The 27,422-nt window shown below is 38.3% G+C and overlaps 1 long non-coding RNA gene across 1 annotated transcript; it reads right to left on the reverse strand.

Moving 5' to 3' along the window:
- Positions 1–408: 408 nt before the first annotated feature.
- On the reverse strand, positions 409–27,095 carry LOC126635866 (uncharacterized). The gene is made up of 3 exons (XR_007627816.1): positions 26,770–27,095; positions 9,529–9,655; positions 409–1,475 (listed from the first exon to the last, which is right to left on the reverse strand). It is a non-coding gene; the product is annotated as an uncharacterized LOC126635866 (long non-coding RNA).
- Between the last annotated feature and the right edge of the window lie 327 nt (positions 27,096–27,422).

The following is a 27,422-nucleotide window of genomic DNA, read 5'->3' on the forward strand; positions in this document are numbered from 1 at the left end:
TGACTTCAAAGTTTTTAGGATAGGATTTTAAGAGCTTAATAAAGATACTGGAAAAAAATTACCTAACTCTGTACTGGTATTATCATATAGCATTGGTTTTCAAGCCTTTTTTTTGCTTGCAGCTCCTTAAAATTTACTCAAGAGACTCGATTTTCTTAACAAAGTTCTACAGACACCCTAAGAGTGGTTCTCACACTGTCAGATAGGTATGGGTCATGCACTGAAAACATCTACTAAGGGGAAGGAAAGGACATCCATATAAAAAAAACCCCAAAACCTTACCAGTAACTAACTACAGGAAAGTTTTGTTTTCTCTTTCTCATTTCATACTAATTACCATTTTTTTCAACTCTAAATTGCAATAAATTCCCTCAATTTCACTCCCCCTGCTCCATTACATAGAATTTCTCCAAATAAATAATGAAATTGAATAGTTAAGCTTGCAGAAATTGCTATTACTTTATCAATGCCTGAGCCAACAAAAGCATTTTTTATGCACCTGCATAAAAGAGAGGGAACTGAATAGCTTTTAAGAAATGTGCTACATTTTATTATGTCCTGGTGACACACAGAAGCATATCTACAATTCTGAAAGGAGTAGGGATGGAAGAATGGGTGGAGAAATTTTCTACACTCATGCTTCTTCACAATGAATTTACTGATGTTAGAACAAACAGTGGTGCCTTGCTCCAGAAACAATCCTTTGCCAATACATTTTGCATCAAATCCTAAATCATCATTTTAGTAATTTCTTAAATGGAAACCAATGTTAACTTTTACCTTTAAATGCAATATTTCACTTTACTATTTCTTCATTTGCATTTGCTATTATTTTGATTTGCTGCATTATAATTTATTTTGCAATTGTAAATAATTTTGTTATATATACTTTGTTTTATTAATTCTGATAGTTTTGCTAACACAACACGACAGCATATTTAGTGGATTACATAAAGTTTCTTTCTACTCCTCAGCATCAAGCAACATTAATGTATGTCTAAATTAAACCAAAGCACCCAGTGAGTTTAGATTGGTTTAACCTTCCCCAAAGTTTTAGAGCTCATTAATGTTACTCTGCAAAGCACCTATAGTCTTAAAACAGAGCCATCGTGTGCTATTGTTTTGACACTTTCTTGCCAAGCTCCCAACGCCTTGCAAACAATTGACTTTTTGTGGGTTACTCTAACTGACAATTTTCATCATCACAATTCTTAATTTTGACTCCTCCCATAAAGTAAAATTTCCTGAAGTCCTTCTTATATTTTGTATATTAGAAGGGAGGGCGGAGGGCAACAATAGGCCAGGGTGTCATTTCTCTTGTTCATATCTATGAATGACGTTTGGCTTCATAAATAATCCACTGAACTCACAGTGTATGGTCCAGGTGTTAGCTTGTCACAGTTTAGTCTCATGGATATAGCCGATATCTTCTTGAATATTTGGGGACTGGGAGAAGACTTGCTTGTCATTTGAAGCTGAAAATAATAAAAATTGACCAAAAATTTAGGAAAACTGTTTACAATAAAAAAATACACAGTTACATTAATGCTTCAGTAGCTGAATTCCAGCCTTAGGACGCAGTTTGAGGTAAAAACCTCCTCTCAGAATGCCTTGAATTTGGACAGACGTAAAACTGAACAGGTTCTTGAGACATCTTTAAATAGAGCATAACAGAGTGTTCAGTTTACTGGGAGCAAACGCTACAGACAAACTTCATTGAAAACCTACTTCATTTTTACACCCAGCTTCTGCTTTCTCATTAATGCATATCCACCTACAAATTCTGAAAGCCTAGCAAAGATTTTAAAGGAAAACAAAACAAATGGGTTCAATAACCTCTGTAGAGCATTTGCAGAAACTCCTGGATATGAGACTAGAATCTTTTAAGCCAAAGAAGGGCAGGTGGATGAACACAAAGACTGACTTTCCACAGAAAGCTAACTGTTATTTTGGAAATACAGAAAAAAATGATGTAATTATTTTTCCCCTCTGTCCCCAGCATCTTTCTTCTTTTTAACCCTCAAGGATCTAACTTTTTTTTAAGCATGCACTCAAGTGCACTGGCGTAACTCAATTTCAAAAAATTAAGCGACAGCTGTTCTTTTTAGAGCTCCAGTTGTAAAAATTTATTAATTACCTATTAAACATCTAATCACTAAATACACTTCCTGCATGTGTGCCTGCTAAAATGAAAAATGCTGGACCCATCTTTTTTTTTTTTTTTGGCTTTCTACATTCAGGTGGCAGAGGCAGAAGTGGAAACCAGATGGAACATGGCAGATGGGAATTCTGCTGCAAAAAAAATTCTCTGTAGCTGTAAAAGGTAATGCTGTCCAACTTCTGAAAACTATACTTCACGCAAGATGACTAACTAGAATAATCACAAAATCAGCAACATAAAGGAAAATATAACTTCCTGCAATAAAATGAGAAAGACATGCAAAGATAAAGTCAAACTGGGAGGTTGACTTTGCAACCCCTTGTGGTAATGAGCGGTGATCAAGATAATAAAGAAGAGGTTCATGCCTGAAAGCTGGCCTGCTTCTTTCAAGTATAGCAGTTGATCTAATGAAAGATAATATCTCCTCTAAAACCTTGCCTCTGTTAGATTTTTAATCCATTCTGAATAGAAAAACTATTGCTATTTCATTTTTCATTTGGAGATTTTTAAAGAGCTTTACAAAGAGGTTTACAGATACCACTGAGATTCTTGATGTATAAAGTATAATGGACTACCTTGACGTTTTGACACTTTAAAATCCATATCCTGACTTGGATACTGATAAGCTACCAGGTAATGCATGGGGACAGTCAGGTCCCTCAGCACAGGACATATGGAAGGTGAATCTGATGAAGCTGGAAGAGTGATGCTGCTGGAGATGGAGATGCCCTTCTCTTTTGCCCCTCCTCCCCAATGTAGGTGCTATCCTGAGCTGCAGCTGGCACTTCTGTAATTCACAGTTATGAACCATCTCCTGAAGATGGATACTTAAGCCATCCCTTACTCACAAAATACAGACAAGATCCTCTACAACGTTCTTGGAGCTCTCACTTGGGATCTCAAATTCCAGCTTCAAATCCTTCAAATATCTGAAAACGTTTGGCTCTTCTTCTCTATCCCTTGGTACAATTCATTCATTCTCCTCCTGCCTCCTCCCTCGACTCCACCACCGCCAGTCCAATGAACATTTAATCACTTCATAGAAATTGGAACTGCTTGACACAAGGGCAGGATAATTTTGACTCCATGTCTCATCACTCTTTCTCAAAGCTTACTCTTATAGCCTTCTGTTTAAGGTGCTTCTCCTGTGAGAAGAGGCAGAAAATGCAAACTCATATCTACCTAGGTAGAGGTGGAATTTGAAGTGGGATCTCCCAACTACTGGATGAATGCCACTAGAGCAGACTGAGGGTGTCAATGTCATGCTCAAAGAGTATCTGTAACATTGAGTCTTGCAAGCGAGCCATCCATTTCTGAGTTTGAAATCCTGACAGGTCTGAGGTGCAAGACACGATGAAATGCTCAGAGTCTCAAGGCTGGAGACATACTGGGCATGTAGAGGAGCAAGATAAAAGCTACATCAGGAACATCTTAACATTAGATGCTTAGACTACACTTGATATTTAGAGACAAGTGGTTCTGCCTGTATGTGATTGCAAAGACCTATATATTTTCTTATCTTGGAAATAAATACCTTCACATTTTCAGAATGTCCAAGCACCACCAGCTGCCAAATCTAGAGCATAGAGCAGCACAATATGAACAGAAGAGAAATCTGAGGCACATTAATTCAAGCTTTGTAAATTAATAGCTAAACTGCTCAATAAGATCCTGGATCCTGGAAAGGCAAAGAAACCTGGTGACGGCATGAAGGTGTGCTAGGAGAACGAATATGCAGACAAAGCTCTGCATACTTTCCAAGCTGTCTCAGTTAAGCTCTGGGGTTTTTATATGGCAGTTTTACATGTGTACCTTACCAGTGCAGCTAAGCACAGCTGGGCATGAACTTGTCTGAATCCATTCCCTTTCAAACTGAAGACACAAACCCTGTGAACACCACGAATTTTACCCTGAACTTTGCACGAATCTCTAAGTAATTTTACATTCAGACCATGGAGGCTTTTAATATCCTTTGCCAGACAGCTCCGAAATTTCATGGGTGTATTAGATGGACACGTTTTATGACCCTTTAATTAATTATTGTGTTTTTACTACCCTTGGTGCTTTCTACATTTGCTGACCTCAGACTACACTTACATACCTCTCTTCACATGATTTCAGACTGAGTATGACTTTCCTCCCATATCCATTTTCATTTAACTCTGATCTGCCCCTTTTTTGAAATTCTGAACTGGTTTTCATAAAAATCTTATCTACAATCAAAGCTCTGTTTCTCTGTAATGCTTTGGGATATGGTCTTATCTCATGCTATTATTAAAAACGGAAAGCTCTTTTATACAGGTATATTTTTGACCTCTGCTCTTCTCTATTTGGAACAAAACCTGCAGCAGTATGGCCAAGAATAGAAGCAGCATCATTCAGCTCCCAGTTTTATACTTTAAGCACTAAATGATGCCTCCTGTGAGTATATAAAATTTCATTTGAATGCAAAATCTCATTATATTTGCTTACATTTACAATGTGTTGATATTATTTTTTATATCCTGCCTCTCCTTGACCTCACTTGTCCTCCAGGGCTTAGCAGATTTTCCAGGTCCATTACAACAGTGGGAGAAGGTTTATGTGACTAGTTGTCACTCAGCCTGTATGTGAAAGGTTCCCATCAAACAGCTGGCGACAGTTATTACACCACAGTCAGCCCTGTTTGAACAAAGGACTCCATGACTGTGTGAACAACACTTCTGATAAGGTAGATATTTTAGGAAACAAGCAGAAACATTTCGAGGATATTACCACGAGACAGGCATTTGTATTACCCAAGAGTTCAGCACTTTCCATATGTGATAAAATGTCAAAAACCCCTGCTTTGCAGCCACATATATAAATTGGGATGCATTCCACTTAAACAGAGGACACTATATTTGTAAAAAATAGTGCAAAGATGGTGTCAATCTCAGACCATCACCATTACAGTAGAAGATAAACAACACCATGGCTCTGGAGACAAATTTACCAGGTAAGTGGATAAAGAACTGTTGTTACTATATTGTGCTCTACCAAGAAATTAGGAAGTAAGTAGAAATTAATAAAAGGTTCAATAAAAGAGATATAATGCACATCAATCTATTGCAAAACCTTTTAACAGTAAAACTATGACTTATTCGTGGCTATGGGACTTACTTGTGGCTATGGCTTATTTCTGACTGTATGTCATGAAGCTGTTTTCTGAGTGCAGAAGGAAGGTAAAATAAACATTCTATTTTCTACAAAAGCTTGGGTTCTATTTTAAAATCTTGTCAACCAGAAATGGGGAGGAGTGTCTGAGTAAGAGCAACCATAAAATGACTCATTATCTTCTGAAAAATCAAGGCACCACAGACAATGTACTTGTCCAGCAGTATGATCATATGTTCACATTATTTTGATCAGGAATAACATTAGCCATCTAAGCTCCACATTTGAACAGCACTTTAGTATCCAGTTTTTCACTGAGTTGGCAAACAGTTGCAGTGAACTAAGTATTCACTGCACTGAAAGGTGGTCAAAATTGAAATTTCTGTTCTGCAGGAAACCCTGACCCTTCAAAATTTGATTATGCTTTAAATTAGAAAGGATGTCATTACTTCACAACTTCCCATTAAACAAATGTCTTGAAGAAAGATATTCAGGAATCTAAACCAAAAGCATTTTGGTAATGACAAAACTATTTTTATATAATTGAATGGTTTTAGTTTGATATAGTAAGAATCTTTGAATGAATTGTATCTAAATACAGTCTGAACCATTTTAGATTACATTTTTAGTCATGATAGTAATATGGTTAACATTGATACATAATGTAAAAGGCAGGGCAAAATAAAGAATGGGAATTACTAAACCAGAGGATTTTTACAAAACTGAAATAATTATCTTGGACAGTTCTCTGTGGATATCTGCACTGTATCTGTTATAAAATCTTAAAATAAGGTTATCCTTCATTCACTGGTAAAAAACTAGAACAACCCTCCCTCTCCCTGCCCCAAAATTACTCAATTGAAAAACGTGATTAGGCCTGGCCTCTCCGAAGTCGCTGGGAGTTCTGGCATTGACATCAGTTAAGTCAGAACGTTATTCACTGATTTCAGATGGACTACCTGTGCACTCTAAAACATGCAAACATAAGTCCTGTATTGATCTGGAACCTTGACAACAAAACTTCAAAGAAAATGATCCCATCTAAATCTCAGCTGAGAGGATAGAGCAAGACTCCTAAATATAGTGCATAGACTCTCAAAAAAGCAAAAGCATTGTCTAGCCAGATTCTGAGTCCATTTTCTGTTAATTTACATAATCTGGAACAACAGCAAAAATAGATTATTTCAAAAAAGTTTGACCAGTTCACCAATTTTAAAGCATTTTCAACCACAAGAAAACAGCAACACTATTTTTATCATACACTTAGAAAGAAATCATTACTGTTACTGCATTATTAAAATCTGCATACCTATAAATAAGGTAGTGATTTCCAACATTAATCAGACACTGTTCTCAACAGTCAATATAATAAAATTAAACCATGCAGTAAGATAAACAAAAAAGAATTCACCCAATGTGGGCAAATACGCCTCAGGCACATCTATTATATCCACATCTGCCTACAGAGCAGATTGCTATCATCTAGTGTTATCAAAAGGCTCTATGTATTTCTCAGAAAACAAGCACACACAGTTTCAATAAATCATGGTGCTAAATATATGTTCCTCTGTCAGTAAGACATTGCCTTCCATTTTGGTTATGCCTGAGAGAGAATGCTTCTTTTTTTTGTGAGGTCAGATTACAAAAAAAAGAGTAGATTCTCCTCTTCCCTCCTGCCTAATCCCTTGAGCATGTGCTTTATTGCAGACTTGAAAAGCCCCGTGGGGCCCTTTTGTCATGGAACAGGCAGGGTTTCATTGCCAAGCCCATCCACACTGCCCGCCGCTTTTCTGATGGTACCTGGGAGACAAATTCTTTTGGATGTCCACTGGTCTTAATACAAATATGAAGCTAAAGATTCTTACATCATTTTAGGCCACTACAGTCTGAAGAGACATCCCCACTGCTGCAAATCATAAAAGACTAACAACCATCTCCATTTACCTCCAAAACAATCAGCCAGTGCAAAGTAAAAGGTGTCTTAATTTCCAATAATAGAGAAGCATATTTAAAATAAAGTAGAAAACTACTTCAAGCGTGAATCATGCAACATAATAGACTGCAAAATTGCACTGAAATTTTCAGAATACTCACTTAAAAGGCTCCTTGTTTTCTTTAAATAAATATTTATTTTTGGTACATTAACTCAGCATTTTTGTATCAGTAGGTGGAATGTATACTCTAATCTAAACTTCATAAGAGTATTAGCTGGAGCTTTGCAAATACTTTCATCCAAACAGATGACTGTATTTAATACTGCAGTATAACCTTGCCTAGTTTCTGAAATAAATTTGCAAAGGGAGTGGATTACTCTGAGGATAATTTATGTGATAGGGAGGTGGGTTTTTTTTATCTTGATGTCATTATTTGAAACTGACTAAATTAAATTGCAGCATTAAGTAACCTAGGGCACTAAATGGAATTTGAATCCTACTTCCTAGGTACAGCCATTTAGTAGCAAACAAAGTTATATCACAAAGCAGACTATTCAAGCATAAGAAAGTAGCTCTGTCAACCCTGGGCAAAGAGTGACTTACTTATATTCCCAGTGGAAATACACCACAGAGATGGAAACTGGGCGGGGATCTCCCAAGTACTGAGGCTTTCAGTGCAAGGCCCAGTTATTACAGTGGAAGAACCTGCACTGACCCCACTGGATCCATATTAGAACTATGGCAGCCAGATACAAGATAAAACAGAGACAGGGAACAAGTAGGCATCCACTGAAATGTTAGGCTAAGGGCCAGCTTTCTGTGTTGGCAGATGTGATGTGCCATTTTGACAATGCAAGTCCACTGAGGTTCTCTCATCTCCATTAAGTATTGCAGAGCATTGTCAGCGAATTTTGCACACGTTTTAAATGTACAAAGAAATATTAAATACCTTGTCTATCAATGCACATTTTTACCTATTTTTATTAATTATCTCTATGGACAACAAAAGCAAATAAGGTGTTTAACAGTGATGAGAATTAACGGTCTGGTAGAATGTGCAAAAGTTTCACTAGAAATTTTAAGTTAAAAGTCAGAGGTCAACATTACCACAGGCATAAAACTAGAGAAACATCCATAAAAGGATGATTCCAGACCAATTAAGGTTCAGCAAACATTCAGCATCTGTGGGTTCCTTATGTTTTTTATTAAGCCAGAATGAAAGAGTTTTGCTCATAATTCTGTACTCTTTTTTCTTTTTTCCTTTATGTTTAAAATCTTTTGCTGCATTTAATCACTTTTGGTGTCTTTCCTTCTTCTTTGCAGCAATTTCGCCTGAGCACTCCTGGGAGTGGTGTTGCATTACAGATTCATCAATGATTTGCTGCTTACTCTACATTATCCCACAAGTGCTGAGGCAAACAGTTCTTCGCCAGGATCAAATGATGTTCTATATTCGCCCGCACTTTAAAATCTTGTTAATGTTGACACTTCTGATGAAAGCCTGACAGTGACACTGGAATGAGTGTAACCTGCAGGCTTTGGTGACTGCCAAATAAATGGGTACCCAGGGCACAAAGTTTTTTCTATGTCCTCTATGTGCCTACAGGGGCATCATTAATTTAGGCAACAACTTTACCAGAAACAACACCAAATAGAACAGCTAACATACCCTGTCTGTAGGAGATGTTGCTGATAAGTGACAGGGAGACTATTTGCTATATTGCTAAACCAGTGTGTCCGAGAAAGAGTTTTGCTCTAAAGTCAATTAACTTTAATGGAAAGACTCCAAATTACTTCAGTGATCTTTGGACCAAGCTCAATAAGAACTAATTAGGTCTCCATTCCAAAGGTTAGTTGTCAGAATTATTTATGGCTTTTTGTTTGTTTGTTTTTAATATTGGACAAGAGGGTCTTTTTAATTATTTAGAGGAACTGACATCACTTTGAAAGTCGTAAGTTGCAAATACAGGTGCCAGTAATAAAAAATTTAATTCCAGGTAATCAGACAAGCAGAAAAATGTTACACACTGTGCAAATGCAATCCACTTCCTGGGGACAAAGGAAATATAAACTACAGTTAGTAACACCTGTAATTGAGTTCCGTGATGTTTGCTACACTCCACAGCCTTACCAAACCTTTCATGTGTTCTACAAGAACACAACTAAGTTTACTGACTATAGCTTCCACTTCTGACAACAAAATCTAGGAAGTTGTCCAGGGCTGGACTTTTCAGAACTCATCGCACTCACTGCAAATAAAACTCCTAACACAGAAGATTATATGTCTGAAAAACTTACCACAGGAGAGAACATACTTGAAGAAAGAGAGTGATGCAGGTTCCTTATGTAGGAGTGATACCACAGCAAATGGCTGAGTAGTCTCAGTACTATCTATGATTTATTTATTCTGTCAGCAGATCATCACCTGCAAATCAAATTAAGACATGCTCAAAATCCGAAAGTCACAAATTAGAGCAGAGTGAATTGTACTATATCATTTATCTCACAATCTTCCTCCTATTTTTTCTTCCTTTCTTTTCCTGGAAACTGCAGAAAATACTTAAAGTTCAAAGTACAATAAATATAATATAATCAAATTGCACTTACAGCATACAAGACAGGAAACAGAGATGTATTTCTTCACTGTGAATTGGTCAGACAACAAAATTATTCAGCTTGGAGTGCAGTCTTCAAAAAAAGACCTGAAATCAGCTTTTGGATACTAGAGTCCAGTTCTCTCTGGCACTAACAAAATGTCATTTTCTGGCAGAACATGGATCTGCACCTTTGCTAAGCTCTGAAAATCTAGTTATATGAGGAGAGGAGAGCCTGTTTTTGTGGTCTAATGGAGAGGATGAGAGGAAAGACATAGCTCACACCCTCACATGATGCATAAAAGGCAGAGAGCCAAAAAGCTCTTCCTGTGGGCAGAGATGGCCTTTCTGTTTCCCTGATAGGGACTAACCCCCCTGAAAGGGAGTAAAGGAGGAGGGTTGCTCTCCTCTCCTCCATCTCCTGTTCACCTTGTAGGTACCAAAGGGCCAAGCTCAAGTGAATTCTGGGACAGAGATTTTCCACAGGCTGCCCCCACTTGCCCCTTTGCCAGAGGCCTTGTCAGCTGAAACGTGTACCTGCTCCGTACCTGCTCCAAGCCTCAGGTTGCTCACTGTCTCAAAGCAGATGAGACACCAGGGTACAAATAGAATGTACTGAAGGTCACCTGATGGAAATCAGGGTGGACATAGGCATATGCACACACTCATCACTTGCTCTGTGTTTGGACACAAACCCCAGGCAAACGGGTTTGGTCTGAGGTGTTGGTCTGCAGGGATGGGTTGCAGTCAATAGTCTCTTGCAGAGCTTTTAGAAGCACTGACACTTCACTTGAGCTGAAGACAACGAAAATCGGCCTTTCTGAAAATCAGTTTCTCAACAGTAATAATCATAGAGCCATAGAATGGTTTGGATTGGGAGGGACATTAAATATCACTTAGTTCCAAGCCCCCTGACATGGCCAGGGACACCTTCCATTAGACCAGGTTGCTCAGAGCTCCATCCAGTCTGGCCTTGAACACTTCCAGGGATGGGGCATTCACAGTTTCTCTGGGCAAAGTCTTCTAGTTGCACTGAGTAACAGTTACCGAGATTCTTAATTAATAGACAGACAGTATATAATATTTTGGATTAATATGAAGAAAAATTGGAAGGGCTTATATGCACTACATCCCTGTGCCAACCCCAGCCCAAAGTCTCAATTATGATGTGTAAGCATCTTTGTAAGTTGTGTTAAAAATAATAAAAGAACTGGCATTCATTTATGGTCAGTCAATCAGAAAGATCCATAATGTGGAAGTTTTTAACAAGCTGCTGTCCAACATTTTTGACATGTTTTAAAACAAGCCATCCTGATCAGCCCTGTAGAGGGTAATGCTTCTAAGCTTAATGACTCTCCAAAGAGGAGGAGGCATAAAGATTTAGCAACTCAGTAGACATGACTGCACAGACCTCTGCAGCCAGCTTGGAAATGACAAATGATTTGTTAATAGAGAAGCTTTCTTTCTGTATTATTTTTTGCCGATGAAGTGAAAACAGAGCATTGATTAAGCAATCCAAGCTGAGAATATTCTATCCAAATTGGAGAGCTTTCAAACCAGCTGCTGGTTTCAAGGCTTTGAAATACAACTTCTGCTTGTTGCTCGATGCTCAAAGATACCTATCCTGGAGCCACAGACAGTGATTGATGCCAAGGTGACACAGATGAATTTCAGCAGTGTGGGCCATGCCACTTCCACAACACTTGTGTAAAAAAATGCTTTCTGTCTCAAATGCTATGAACTAAGAGAAAAGATTAATAGAGACATCAACAAAAAAGTTCTCTGTACAAATAGAGTATGACTGAAAAATACCAATAGCCCAACACGTTCTTGAATCACCATCACCCTTCTCTTCCACCTGTCAGAGGAAATAATTTGTACAAAAATTCAGACTGAGCCTTTCACTCACAACACTATGTTTCTGCACAGAATTTTATGGAAGTTACCCTACATATTCAACAGTTAATAAGAACTAGGTGTCTAGAGGGAATTAAAAATATTTGTGGGATTTTTCCCCTTGCAGAAAAGAATTAAATTTTCCAGGGGAGCTTTAAATACAAGTTTTTGGCCCTCACAGATGTTAAAGTTTGAGTGATTCATATTCTCATTCCCTTGTGTAGCTACATTATTAGACTGTATTTCCCTCAATTCATCAGAGAATACACTATGTCCATAACCATAAAGCAGAGATAGTGGCATGTCATGGAAGACTAAGTCCAAACAGAAAAACAAGCCCCTAAGCAGAACAGGAGCAAGAATCATCTAAATTGTAATACTCAGAAGGCATTATGAAGCCTTTTTAAAATTAAAAAATGTATGATTTTGTGGTTGAGCATTTTGGGTTTTCTTATTAAAATAAACCTGCAAAAGGAACATGCCTTTCACTACAAATATTTCAACACACCAATTTTAGCACACTGTGCAATGAGAAATTTTCACCTTAATCAGGTCAGTTTGTTTGGATGACTGCTGAGTAAATAGCTATGCCATGCTATCTGTATTGCAGCTCTTGCTCCAGAGCTATGAAAAATCAACACAGACATATAAGCCAAGTAAAAAATATGCTTTATTTTTAACAAATAAGCATTACAAGAAATGGTATGTTTATTCAACTAGTGATCTGAACATGTTATACATCCGAAAATTAAACCAGTTATTTTTGTCTCTCTGAATTTTAAATCAACACACATCACTCTAAAAGGCTGTTAACAAAGGGACTGTCCTTTATGTAGCAGAACTGCTTTCACTGAAAAGTTCATGGAAGAGTACAAATCCTAGGGCTAAGATACTGTTTTCTGAAAACTTTGCTCAGAAAACCAGCACATATACTGGAAAGGGTAGATTTCTTTCACCGTGATTTAATATCCCCGTTTAACCTATTATCTCTACATTCTTGATGGAAAAATTTCTAATTGTTTGAATACCTCCTTCTTCCCTGAAAAAAACCCCCAAACAATCAGGAAAAGGGAACAGAGATTTGTGTTGACTGTTTTAGAACAGAGACTGGGGGAAAAAACCACTATCAGTGATAAAATTATTAGTATTTTTTATTGTTGCTGTTGAAATGAATTACTGAGCAGAAGATTTGTTGGGTGAGTAAAAGTAAAGTTGGGTGAGCCTTCTTGTAGTGCTATTTGCAACATCGTGCTGGAACCCGAAATTCTATTCATAGTCTGAGTACCACTTGATCAGATTTTCCTTGAAATTCCTTAACACTATGCAAGTATTTTGATAAGATTTGTTGCTCTTTGTTTTGCAAGTCATAAAGTCATAGAATGATTCATAGAATCATAAAATTTTAAGGAGTGGAAAGGACCTTAAAGACCATCTAGTCCTAATCCCCCTTTCCATGGTCAGGGACACCTCCCAGTAATAGACCAGGTCTATAGACCAAGGCCTTATCCAACCTGACCTTGAGCACCGCCAGGGCTGGGGCATCCATAACCTCCCTGGAAAACCTGTTCCACTATCTCACCAGTCTGACAGTAAAGAATTTCTTTCTAAGTACAGTTAGCACTAAGTACTATTTCTTTCTTCCTAAATATAGTACATGGTTTCACTGCCAGAGAGGGAAGTAATAGCTCTGTACATATATGAGATGACACTCTGTAAAACAAAAGTCTGCTTACTTTTCTTTTCTGTAACCCAGGATCCTGTCTTCATGTGAAGATGACACAGTAGGTGAGTACTGAGACACACAGATTCCTTACTAACCTCTCCTGAATCTTTCTGACACATAGGGAAGTGACATTCCAGCAGAGCTTTACTGGTTAAACTCAGATTCACAACAGATGCTACTGAAGTAAATGGATGTATTTATACACAAAAGAGATTTGAAGAGGGTTTTTTTTTCATTCTCACAGCAAAAAATTACACTCTTCAAAGTACTTGTGTCCATCAGATTAAAAAGAATTCTTTTTTAATTAACTATTACTTTAAATTTGTTTCATCATTTATTTCTATTGGAAGAAATATTTATAAGTAGAAACCACAGGAGAGTCATAATTCAGGTCACATTTGAGCGGCTCACCAGCTAATCTGAAAATCTAAATCTATTGAGACTTTCTGATATCTTCTCAGAATTGTGTGTCATATTACTTATGAATAGATTCAATTCCGGAAGAAGCTTTCTAAATACCAAAAAATATTTTCTGCTTTGTCATCTACTTCTTTGTTCAGTCAGCTTATGCCTTTTGCTCAAAATTTGTAAATTAACAGACAAATCGGGTTTTGACCCATCCACTGCCTCCTTCCTGTAAGAGATTAATGGCTGAAGAATAATCCTACTGGATTGGCTAAAAAATGCAATGGCACCAGTAGAGAACATACCATGCCTCCTCCTTTTACCAACTGCTTTGTATATAGTGACAGATTATTAAAGTAAGTGTAACAGCAGTAAAATAAATGAAATTTTGTCTCCTTTCATTCCCAGTATCTTACTGTAATTTCCTACTCCTGCTAATGACTCTGTTAGATGAAAAAGGGACAAACCTTCCTGCAACTGAGAGAAAGACTGAGAAGTCAAGGGGACTGAATGCAGCTACTGGACATGTCCCAAATAAGTGACACTGGCTTACTTCCCACATTCACAGTAACCACGAAAAGAATATTTGCTTCCTTTGGCCTTAAATGCATTTTAGTTGCAAGCTCTTTGGGGCACAGTCTGCAGTTGAACATGCTTTTCTAGTGTCATTGCAACACCGCCATGACATATCTTGATACCTGACAAAAATCTCAGTAATAAGTAGTTACCAAGGAAGTTTTTCCATGCAACAACTTAGTTCTCTGAAAGACCACTTTCCTGAGCACTCACTTCAGTACTTGTATATTTGCAAATTGCCAGGGTGCCAAAAGAAAATCTAATAATACCTAAAAGACACAAATAAAACATGAGTCAAGTGGCAAAAAGGTTATTAGAGAAATACTGGGCACCTGAACGAATTCGTGCATCCTTCGGTTTCCAAGCAGTTTCATCTTCCAAAATATTTTGCATTTCTTTTGATACTGCATGCGTATCTCTTAAACAGTTAAAAAATCTACCACTGTGAAAAAATGTTGCAGCTAGTGAAAGTACTTCAAGGAATGCAGACCCTGATCTGCAACCCTTTTCTCACATGTATAATCTTCGTAGCTTTGATTAGGACATGAGTAGGATTATTTCTACAACAGAGAAGAAAGGTAGGCATAGGAACTTAAGAATTGCACTAACATAGTAAAGCACTGTAAAATGAAATAAAATACTAAAATTTGCATTTAAGTTCTTTTAAGATATGTCTATTCTGTAATACAGAAAAAGAACAGTAAATTGAACAAGCTTTTACAATGTTATAGCCAGAAACTAGTGGGGCTTTGTAAAAAGAAGGTACTGGGAATAAGTAGAGTCCACACAGAATGCCAAAGGAACTATCAGCGAACTAGAAACGTCTGAGAAGTCAGAAAGTACTAAGATAGTTTGAACTCCCAAGAACTTCACTGAGTTCTGTCCTGCAAAGAATATTACAACACATAGTAAAAAGCTCTTTGGTAGTATAAACAAACACATAAACAAACAAAACACCCAGAAAACAAACAAACAAAACCTACAAAAACACACAAGGAAAAATGATGTGCCACTGCAGAAGAAGGATGGAGAAAATATTAAGGACAGCACAGGGAAGGCCTTCAATAAATATTTTTCTACAGTTTACAATCAGAAATGTTTAAGTTAAATTGAGAGACAAAATTAGGGTGAATAAGAATGTGGGTATGCAAATAGAAACTCCCACAGCTAAGAAAAAACTTGATTCAAAAAGTTAAATGCATCAAGCCTGAAGTCTGATTAATCACTATCTCACCCTTTTTAAAATGTTGTTCACATGTAATGCTAGTCCAGTGGCAAATATCTTTAATAGCACCATCCAGCTGGGAGTGAAACTGAAAAACAGTAGATATGGTTTCTTTACTTACAAAAAATCTGTGAATAAAAATAAGAGGAGATGGTAGTTGGGAAATTACAAGCTATTTCGTTGGATCTCATTAGTATGAAAGGCCTTAAAATACATTTTGAGAGAGACAATATATAAAGACACAGAGGTAAATGAAAAATGGGATAAAATGCAACAGCAATTTCCCAAAAGGACACCACACAAATCATCCATATAGTTTTCTTAGATGAGGTAAGTGATTTTGTGAACAGATGCAGTGTAATAGATCTCATCTTTCAGTACTGTAAGACTGCATTTGACCCTGTGTTATATGTTATTAAGGAATTTGAGGACTAAGACTTTTTTGGTGGTTAAAAAAACAGCTAAAGGAGGACTAATAACAGGCAAGTGCCATTAAGAAGGGATGCATCAAATTAGTTGAGGTTGGCAGTGAGAGCCTTCAGGATCCACCCTGGGGCTTCTGTTGTCCTTTCATAGCTCTTGACCATTGTGATCCAGGCAGAAGACTACCTGCACGTTCTTACACTGTCAGTAAAGACGAGCAGTGAAACTATACAAGGAGAGCAGCCTGAAGATGGGAGCCAAAGAAATGGGGTAAGCAGCAAGGTCCTGGGCAGAAAATTCAAACGTAACCTGTGTTAGATATGACAAATGAGTAGTGACAAATGAAGATTGAAGTTCTCAATGAGAGAATACACAAATAACATGATGAAAAAGGCAAGTGAGGGTGTAGGACAATGAGGACGGAGATTTTCAGTCAGGAGACATGGAGATTCTCCATCCAAAGATACTAACAGAGCTAAGTGGTTTAGCCCAGCAATAGAAGAGCTATGAAAGCATGTAGCTGCTGCCTAGAAATGTCCTGAGGAAGATGCCTCCAGGTGGGAGAAGTGTAACTTAATTTAAAGAGCAACAATAGCATGGGCAGGTGGGAAGGCAGTATGTATACCACACATTCATCAAGGCTGTAAAGAAGGGAAGTTCCAATAAGCCTATCAGTTTCTCAAATAGTCTCCCAAATAAAAGAGTAAGGGCAAAATTACAACCTTCGAGATAGAGGCTGAGATACAGCTGGAAGTATCACGTGCTGCAATGCCCTTTACAATTTCCTGGACCCATTGCTTGCATCCACTGGTCACACAGAGTCCTTAAGTCCCATTAATAGTGTGGTGTGGTGTGGTGTGGTGTGGTGTGGTGTGGTGTGGTGTGGTGATATTTTTACTGCTTCGATGTTACTGGTGTCATTTTGGGGAACATCACCAAGAACATTTACCATTCCACTTTTCACATACAGTTTTCATTACAAAATCCATGTAAAACTAATTACACAGATAAAGGCTTTTGCAATAATGCAGGCTACTTGCAAGTGAAAATAAATAAAGAGAAGAATGTAGAGCCCAAGATTATTTGAACAGCTAGGGCTCACACAAATACAATCAACAGGAGTTTTAATTAAGAATAATGAATATTTTGTGAAATAATCCAGGGTAAACTGTGGAATTGTTTAAAAATTGTTATTAGCTGCTTGGAATGAGTTTGTCAGATGGGTGCTCTAAAGCTGAGAAATTTAACAGAAACTGTATTTTCAGAACTTGTGGAAAGATGCAATTCTCCTGAAGAGAGTGAAGATTTGGCACTTCATATGAGCAGAGACGATCTGGCCCAAACATTCTTGTTTGCAGATGATGACTTTCTTATATTATGCACTTTGTCTTGGCACAGTCAATCAACAGAGGAAGTGCGGCAGAAATAACAAAGCCTTTTCTCTATTTGCTGATAACATTTTCAGCACATTTAAGGAGACATTTGAAGAACCACAGTAATTTCTACACCCCTGAAAATGTGTTGAGCAGAGAGATAGGGACAGAGAGGATATTAGTAATTGCAAAATACAAAACAAAATGCAGAAAAAATGTCTCCAAAAAGGGAACGTGAAGTAGAAAGTATCTGAAAGAACCTTTCCAGGAAATAGTGACTATTTATACCCATTAAGTTTCAACCTATTTGAAAACAAAGAAGTGGATACTATACTAGGGATGAATCTAACCCTTGTATCTAAAATAATAGGTTCAGGGATTAGCCAGAACAACAGCATTTTTATCAAACAGAATTCATTTGTATCCATCCTCACGTTATCAGAAAAGCAGCTCTCTCCTAATTAGCAGATCTTGAACATTAACCTTTTGTCTTGACTGCAATCTCTTCGATTAGTGGTAATGTTCAGCCTTCTCAAGACTTCTTTCATAAATTGCCTATTCCCATAGTAACAGCTGCCACTTTCATCCTACAAACACCAAGAAAATGTGATTTCCTTTATATCAGTGGACCAGGCTAGGTGAGCAACTTTGGCCTTTGTCAATGCTCTTTTCAGAAAAAACCTGTTTATTCCAGAAGAAGAGGAAACAGGTGCAAGCACAATTCAGGAGGCAGTTGTTGGCTGATCCACAAAGCAGAATTGGCAAAGCTTCAAAAGGAAACAGTCAAATAACCTACCTGCAATGCCAGTACGTTCTGCAGCTGCATGACGGAAGGACAAACAAATTCAACAGCAGTCACCAAACTTAATATTTTCTGTGGAGTTTTGCTTGGTTGAGGTTCTTTTGTGTTTTGTTTTTTTTTCTTTTTGCTTGTTTCTTTGGTGGCTCCACAAAGAGTAGCAAGACATCAGCTTAATAGTCGAGCAACAGTTAATGTAAATCAAGGGTTCTCATTCAAAGAACACTGAACTTTAGCCAAAAAGAACATCAATTCGTTGCTGAGATGCTGACAGAGCTTTAATGACCAGTGTCTTCATCTTCAGTGCTCACAACAGTCTATAACCAAAGTCCTAGTCCCAGCTGAAGTGACTTACCAAAGGAACATCAACTTTGGTGGGACCAGCAAACATTCACAATAAAAGTACTTTGTCTCCAGCAAGCCATGTGAAATTTTTCTGAAAGTTTATCAAATCTGGGGCTTTTTCCAGCAAACCTGTCTGTTGCATATGAACTGATCTGACACCTTTACCTTCTTTGAAACTGAAGGTCTCCACGTAAATCCTTTAAGGTGAGAATGGATAAAGTGAAATTAACATCTACTTCTCCAGCAATCCACTGAAATAATCAAGTTTTCCCTTAGTCACAAATGTAAGATTCTGTCAGAAAATAGAGCTGCAATTTTCCAAAGTTAGCATTGCATGTTCAGTTTCTTAAATTGGTTTTTAAAATACATTTTTAATTTTTTTATGAAATTTTTAGCACTCGTGTAAAGGACTGACAGACAGCAAAGAGACTGAAAAATTAAACATAACTCTAGAAGCCTTTATTTTTTTCCTTTCCTTAATTCCTCGTTAACCTTTTCAGCACCAGACCAGGTGATTGCTTTCCTTTCCTTACAGTACTTTTGATTCCAGGCATATTAATATCTGTTGTTAACTAGACACTTTGAACATCTGAACTCAGCCACTTTAAACCAAAATTACCAAGTGTTTGAGGACAGAAATATCCCAGATCTTCTTTTATGAAAGTGAACAGGCAATGGCTGCAGTGATAAAACCTACATAAACTCTGTCTCTCTTCATTCCAACAGACATTAAGATTGTTCAGTAATGGACTCTTTTCTGACCCTCACGTCTGAGCATTTATTGTGCTTCTACATCTGCAGATTTCGTTATTATCAAAAGCATCAAATCCAGTATCAACAGTAAGGCCCACGGCTTCTCCCACTGTAGCCAAAAAGGAAAACACCACCAGTCAGCAATGAATAGGAGGCTGTAAACATATTGCAAGCACTAAACCAGTATATTTACATGAGTATCACAGACGCTGCACACCATTCAGACTCAGAATCTAATTCTGACACTGGATCATAATCCATAAAGGGCAAAATTAAATCTCTCTGTTCTGGGCTCACAGTGGGAAAGTCTGGGTTTGAGTTTGCACTCAGCATCCCAAGCACATGTTTATTTTCACTCCAACTCCCCAAAAAATTGGTGAATAATCCAGAACTGCTCATCCAGGAAAGATTCAAAAGACTTGCCAAGTTCCAGACAACAGTCCATGGAAAAATCCAAGTGCACAGATTTGCTGGCAAGAGATGCCTCTATCCACGCTCAATTTGCACGTGTTCTAGGGTGGTTCTCAAAAATTGAACAACCTTAGGAAAAGAAGGATGATGGATTTAATTGCACCCTACCTGTGAATGGCAATACCCCTCAGCTTTACTGCTAAGGAATACCAAAAAAATCATTCAAAGTAAAGTAACCAAAAGTATTCAAAGTAAACAAAGTAATCAAAAAATTAATGTACAGCACTGAAAAGAAGGAAATGGTTGGCAGGAAGGGTTGCCTGTATGATTGGCAATATCACGGTAACAAAATTACAGGAAAACTTGTATTCTGATGCCAGTTTTGCAATGGTACTACAGGGACCAGGATTGTTAAGGTATTACTTCCACACCCTACAATACTACACCACATGCCATTTGGTGCCTTCCTCTGCAGTCTGGCCCATCTTCCACCTGGGAGAGGGGTATGACTCTACCTGCACTGGCCCTGGAGTCAGGAGAGGCAAGCACCACTCATTTCCCACTTTCCTCAAGGTTTGTTCTTTCACTCCAGTAAAACACCAGAGCACAGCAGCTGTTACCTGTATGTTTTACCAGGATTTGTGTATCCTAGACAGTCCAAGCACTGGATGGTGCCAAGGTGGAAAATCCCATACTGCAGAAGGATTGATAGAGAGGAGAGGATCCCAATTCCAATGCCTTCCAAATTAAATCCCTAGAGGGTAAGTCCTGGCTTCTCTTCCATCACCCCTGCAACAACATCAGTTCAGATCTCACAGGAAGAACACTAGGGAGATGACTGCTATCCTGAACCACAAGTCCTATAACTTTCACTCAGTCTTTGGCTCAGAAATGTTTATAGGATTGCCATATTCAGCATCTTTACTATAATTACAAAAAAAAAAAAATCAGCAATATGGGAGGTTCAAATGGTGTTGCTTTGTCTTCACACTACTTCTGCCTGCAACTCCTGCCAAGCCGGCCCTTCCTACCTCATGCCAGGGAGACATAAGCACCATCCCTGATCACTGTTTGAGTTTTGAGGTTTCTTGCGTGCTTTTCCATGTATTAATTGAACTTGTCCAATACCAATTAGTGAGCAAATTGCTGTTGGAGCAGATGGTAAGATAGGTCTGAAAAAAAATTTGGTCCTTTCATATCATGTGAGGGAAATGTAAGGGAGAAAGGATGTCTTTTCCATTTCCTGTGGGCTGAAACAAAAGTTAAAGCAAGCTTTTACGATCAGTGGAGTTTGAGAAACAATTATCCAGATCCAGCGGATTCATACCTTGCATCCAGCTCCATCTGATACCCTCCTCTGTGGTTTAGTTTGCCTTGTGGGCACGCCATGTGCTGGGGGTTCATATACTGCCAGCATGCTACTCCAATCTGCTCCAGGCACCAGTGGTCAGAGAGCAGCATTGTGAAGCAATTCAAGATACTAAAACCAGGAGCAAACTCATAAGGTGCTTGTGGTAAAGAGATAATATCTGTTTCTATATTCCATGCAGTCATGTTGGAGGGATGCTAGCATGGCAATGCCCTCAGTGGGAAACTACTGCTCAGTGCTAACTTCCCCGTGGTGGCCACCATTCATATTCAAATAGAGATATAAATAGCACAGCGCTATAAAAAGTAACAACAGCAACAGAGGTCTGTGTGAGGATCAGACTTAAAAACGTGACACTGCAGAAGAGATGCTGCATTGGAGCTATTCAGGCACAAGGCCTCGCATTTGGAGAAGAAGGAGGAACAGCTTGCCAGTTGGCATTCCAGCAGTTAGTTGCCGGCCAAGATTTTCAAGGTTGAACTTTACACCCGTAGCTTCACAAAGGTCACACTTAGCAAACTGTTGGGGCTTAACAGAGCAAGGATGCATTTGGCTCCTATTCCAAGGCCCTTTCCTTGATGTTAATATTGATGACAGAGGAACTAATATCTCAATAGCTGCACAGAAAGGCCAATGCACAAATGTGCAATACTCAACATATGGAGGAAGTCTAAAGCCTTTCAAACCACTTAATGAGAAAGCCATGGATATGAACAGCAGAAGGAAAAAATCTAAAATGGGAGGAAGATGCCTATATCCTACCATGCTAATTTATATTGTTAGAGTGGAAAGTAAATGGCAATGTTAGCTACGCTGAGGATTTTCAAAAGTTGTATTTATTTTTGAGTTTCTTTCAAAAATAATGTTCCAATAAATATGCAGCACGCTGTGTTTGTGGCACTGGTAGTGTGTCCATCACCATGGCACCTGAGCACTCAAGCAAATGATTAACCATCAGAGCAAATGAAACAGAAGCTAAGAGCCATCAGGCACTGTGACAAACTCTTCATAGACCTTATGTATGCCAGTACGTCTCTGTCTGGACTTTTACTCCTTCAGGCTTTCCACTATCCTCTCTTTCCTGTTCTTATGATAAACAGGTCTTTTTTTTTCAAGCAGTGGTAAGGGATGCAGAGATCTCAGACTGGTTTTGGAGAAAGAAGAAGAAAAAACAACAAAAAAAAACAGTACACATTTTCATCAGGAAAACATTGCTTAAGACACAGTAAGGAAAAAAATAATTTTCATTTGCACAAACCAATTATGAATCAACAAACTTTGTTATGTCTGCCCTGCCATCAGCTTAACCCTTAAATTACTTCTCCGAAGAAGGAAAACAAGTCTTTCTTCACTGAGGGCCAATATGATCTTTCAGGAGCCTGATGCAGACCATACTTGAACAATATTGTTGGCATTATCTAATAATAGTGAAAAGAACACATAAAAAACATATGGCTATGTGCCTTCTTCAAAAAGTCCAGAGATTGCATCAGGCCCTCCCACACTTCAAATAAGCAGTAAGTTAATGACAACTCCACTGATGTTTGTTTAACATATGTGTACATAACTACTGTTTCTGGCTTGGGATGCTTAAGCAGAGACCTCTGGGGTTTTAGAAAAAAAAATTAAAATCTTCTGTTGGATCATCTACCCCTTGTTGTTTTGTTTTGTACAAAATCTCTGAGGGGCACAGGAAAGCAGAGGGCCCTGCATGCAGGCCAACTTTACAAAGGCTAGATCCTTTCAGTACTGGAGAATTGTGCAGTTATAATACAACACTCACTGAAGAAGTTTCCTGTTTTCCATCACTAATCAAGGCAATGACACTGCATTCTAATTAAATTGGTGTCACATGGAGTTTTTCCTCTTCACTGCTTCAGACTTAGCAGGTAGATACATCCTCTTCATTCCAGTTTATCCTTTAAAGAGGAGTAAGTTTTGGGGACAATGCCACATTGTTAGCAATGAAGACTGAAGTGCTCACTTCCCAGGGCAGGTACAATGTGCTGTGCTGCCACTGTGCCTCAGCAGCAGTTTTGAAGCCCATATGGAGCACTTTACCGCCCACCTCTATTTGACTGTGAAACTCTGTATTAAAGTTCACTCTAAGCATCAGTCTGATTCTGTTACCTCTCCTGTGTCTAAATTATATCCATCACTGTCATCTCTAAAGACTCAGATCTTCTGTGCACTTCATCAGGCATTATAATCGAAGCTAATGAAAGATATGTTTGTTTAGCTGTTGTAAATGGCTTTGAAGATCTTGGGTTTCAGCAAGGGTGATGAATTGAGGATGTCAGCTGGGCAAACAGTTTAATTTTGAATGAGTTTAGCTAAAATGGATTACTGAAAAAACAATATGGATTTTTCAAATTCATATTATTTAACATACTTTACCAGTAAATATTTTACCCCTTCTTGCCATCTGACTCACCAAGCATAAACTGAAAGAATCGGCAATGATATTCAGCTTCTCAAATATGAGACTAACTTTGGTGATTATAAACAGGTGTAAGAAGCCACTTTTGACTGCAGCAGGGAGTACAGCCCTCAAACAATTTACCCCTCAGCAGACTAAATTTCTGCATAATAGCAATTCTGTAAAGCAGCCTGAACATGGTAATCAAAGTGTTTTATAAGAAAATTCAGAAAGCAACAACTGCAAAAGACTATTCCATAACACAGTTATTTATTGGAAGTACCTGGTTTTTTATTCTCCCTGGTACATTTTCAATGAATTAAAATAATAACTTAAGGGGAAAGAAAATTATCTTAAAATAGCCATGGGTTTTTTTCCTCTCTCAGGTAATTGGGAGTCAGGAAGAATCCAAAATAACAGCATGATTGTTGAAAATTACAGGGTAAGGTTGGAAATGTCTAGAGGTCATCTAGTCCAACCTCATGCTCAAACCAGTGCCACCTTAGAACAGGTCACTCAGAATTAAAAAGGAAAGAAAATCATTTAAAGAAAAAAATTAAAGAAATATTATTTTAAAAGTGAAGTCTTTTACACCAAAAGAGGAAAAAAAAAATAAAAAAAGCAAGGTAATATTTTCTTGAAACATATAGCTCTTTTGGGCTGTTTGTTAGTAAATATGACCAACTTGGAAAATAGATTCAAGCTGCCTCCTTTGGTTGACCTACTTCCCTTTCTGTCTTGATGCAGGTAACATTTAAGCACAATGTGTGGCAAACTCCAACTCAGTTGCCAGTGCTACTCTGCCACACTGCTGGCCAGAAAAGGCTAGGAATGCTGCAAGTTCAGCTCCAGTGACAGAGAAAATGCTCCATAACATTCATTAGCAGTCCCCTCCAAGATAATTAAGGAATGGAGCCAACAGCTGCTGAGGAGGGTTCCACCCCGTCTTTCCCTGGGAAAGCAAGGCCTCTAAGGCAGGGCCTGGACTCTACAGCAAAGAAGAATAGGGTGGGGAAACCTTGCAAGATCTCAGTGAAACCCAGATGACTCATCAGAAAGTAAAACGTTTCTATTTTGGCAAGAGGCTGAAATAGCAGCCCTGGGTTGTGCTGCAACACAGCAATAAATGACCCTGAGCGCTTGGGACAAACTCCTGTGCACACTGATATTCCTAACAGTAGGGGCTATTTCACATCTCATTAAACAAAGAGGTTTACATGACAATTAACACATTAATTAGCACCATCTTTTTCACAGTTGGAATTTCGGCTTGAAATTTCAACATTTTTAGACAACTGTTTTGTAAGTGAAAATGAATAGGTTTTTTACGACTCAAGGTCATAAAAAGGTGACACTTAAGGTGACAAGGACTCCTATGCAGAACTGGCATAGAAGTATATTTGTGTACTGAAGGACACTGCAACCAGTCCACGGCCTTTCCCATAACTTCTATGCAAGGAGGGCCTCCCTGTACAATCTCCACCCTGCCATTCAAAGCCTGGCCCTCGGCCTCAGCAAGGTGCCAGGCTGGACACTTCATAAGCTGACCATAGACAAGCCCAAAGTCACACAGGGGCAAAGCAAAGCCTGGATTTCAACAAGCAGTAGCTCCCATTCCTCAGCCCCAGCGGCTGACCTGTGTGGCTCCCCACTACAACAATCCTTTCGACTGTACCTGTAGAGATGTGACCTGTGGGAAAACTCTCCAGCAAACACCAAAAAGCAACACTGCTAATTTCACTGAAAATAGGTAACAGCTATAAGAGAATGTTTATTGCCCAAGAGCTTCACATTTTAGATACAGAGCTAGTAACTTCTGCAAGGGACCACTTTAAAGAAGAGTTGGTATATGTACAGATATCCTTAAACTGCGTGTATCTTTCTCTCTGAGGTTTTTGTTCAATACCGTCTTTAATTTCTATTTTCTTTTGAGAGAATGGATTTTCAAGTATAAAAGAAGACACAGAATACTGGAAATGGAATGAAGGGAATTAAAAATTGGCAACTGGAACTTGTAGCTTTCAAGACCAGGTGGATTCTGATATTCATGGGGTCCATTCCTATCAGATGGATGTTGCCAACCCATGAAAAATAGCGATATGGTTTGTATATGTTATCTTTCACCTCCCTCGGGTACATACTGTAAGGAAGTATGTATAAACAATAATAAACAATGTATAAACTAACAATAATCATATTAATATTTTATGTGTTTTGGCACTCAAGGCACAGATAAATCATTGTGTCACAGCCTTACCTATCATACCACTTACAAAATAAATCTATGCTCAAGAGGAACACCAGATAACTTTTCCTTTGATTAGCTTTTCAAAGCTGATGATAGTTTTTAGAATATGATTTATTTATTTTATTTATCACCCTGCCTTGTTTCATATGGGTACTGTTTTACTGACCTCTAGATACCCTTGCACTTTGTCTGTGATATCCCCAGAATGTCAATGCTTTGATTCTTCATCTCTCATTTCCTAAACGTTTCTTATTGGTCACTTCTGCTACTAGTGGCAGCTGAAGTGGAAGTTTATCCTCTGATAATCTGTACTGCTTTAATGGTTCCCACCATCCTGAGGATATTTTCCAAGTGTTATGGTGACACCAGCTGAGATCTTGGCAACAGAAAAGTGTTTCATATGTTTATTTCCTAAGTTAGTCTTTTGGGGTTTTTTTCTGCTTTCCCAACCCTCTGTCACTCCCTTGATTTCTATGGCTCAGCTCCTTTTGTTATTGCTATATTCTTTGTTATCATTTCTCAGTTTCTTTCTGGTTATAAAGCCTTTGAAGAACCCGAGGGCATTCCCAACATTCATCCAAAAATCTCTTAGTAAAGAGATGAGCAAAAATTTCTGCTAAAAGGAACAACAATAGTTACATCTTATTTATATATTTATCTGTAAACTAGAGTCTAGGAACTATAGCACACAAACCTTGTAAAATGATAAGCATGTTTCAAATAGTTTTAATATTAAATATCACACATAAAACAGGTCACCAGTTTTAGCATGTCTCCAAAATAACATATGCTTAGAAATGCTTATCCTTGTAGCATCATCATCCTTTCTGTTTTTCCCAAGAGAAAATTAATCTTGCCCCGGCATGCCCAAAAAAGCAAAATTCTTGTATAATTTCAATCACTCAGTTTGCTCATGACTTTTATACAGCTGACTGAACATCTATTATCTCACCCGAAAGAGGAGCTGCGAGTTTGCTCACCTCGGTCACCTGCAGGATTTTAGAAATGCCTCCTCTTCTGTTCCTTCTAAAGAGTGCCTTTCCGCATTTCCCAGTCCATTCCCGAGTCCACTGAACATGCAGACATCAATAAGTTCTGGCTAAGTTATCCCACGTAACTCCGAAGAAAAAAGGAGACCCTTGCAGACGCCGCAGAAGGTCTTCTTTACTCTCTTAGAAAATTTAGTTTCCTTGGTGGTCTGTCACATTCAGGTCTCCGGTAGTAAACTGAACAACCTATCCTCCTGGCTCTTCTTTTCTTCTTTTTCTTTTCTGTAAACACATAATCAGGGCTTCAAATCCTTTAGGCATCACAAAACTGTATTTCTCTATTGCCCTCTACTGACTGCTGGGTAACGCCGCCTTGCCGGAGAACTGGCGAGCAACAGATAACACGGTAACGCGTTCCCCCTCCGCCCTCCCTCGGATCGATAATGATGCACGATGACCAAAAGTCAACACAAATCATTCTATTTTTCTCTTTGTTACAGAACACCAGGCAAGATTTCCAGCTTCTTGGCCAGCCGTGGTAGCTACAAAACACTAAACAACAGAAGCAGGAAGCAGTAATATGGCTCTGCTAAAGTGTTTGGTTTTTCTTTTTTTTTTTTTTTTTGGTGAACAAAAGCCAGGAG

Source organism: Myiozetetes cayanensis, unplaced genomic scaffold (genome assembly GCF_022539395.1).
Source record: "Myiozetetes cayanensis isolate MyiCay16 unplaced genomic scaffold, myiCay2020 scf1, whole genome shotgun sequence".
Lineage (NCBI taxonomy): Eukaryota > Metazoa > Chordata > Aves > Passeriformes > Tyrannidae > Myiozetetes > Myiozetetes cayanensis.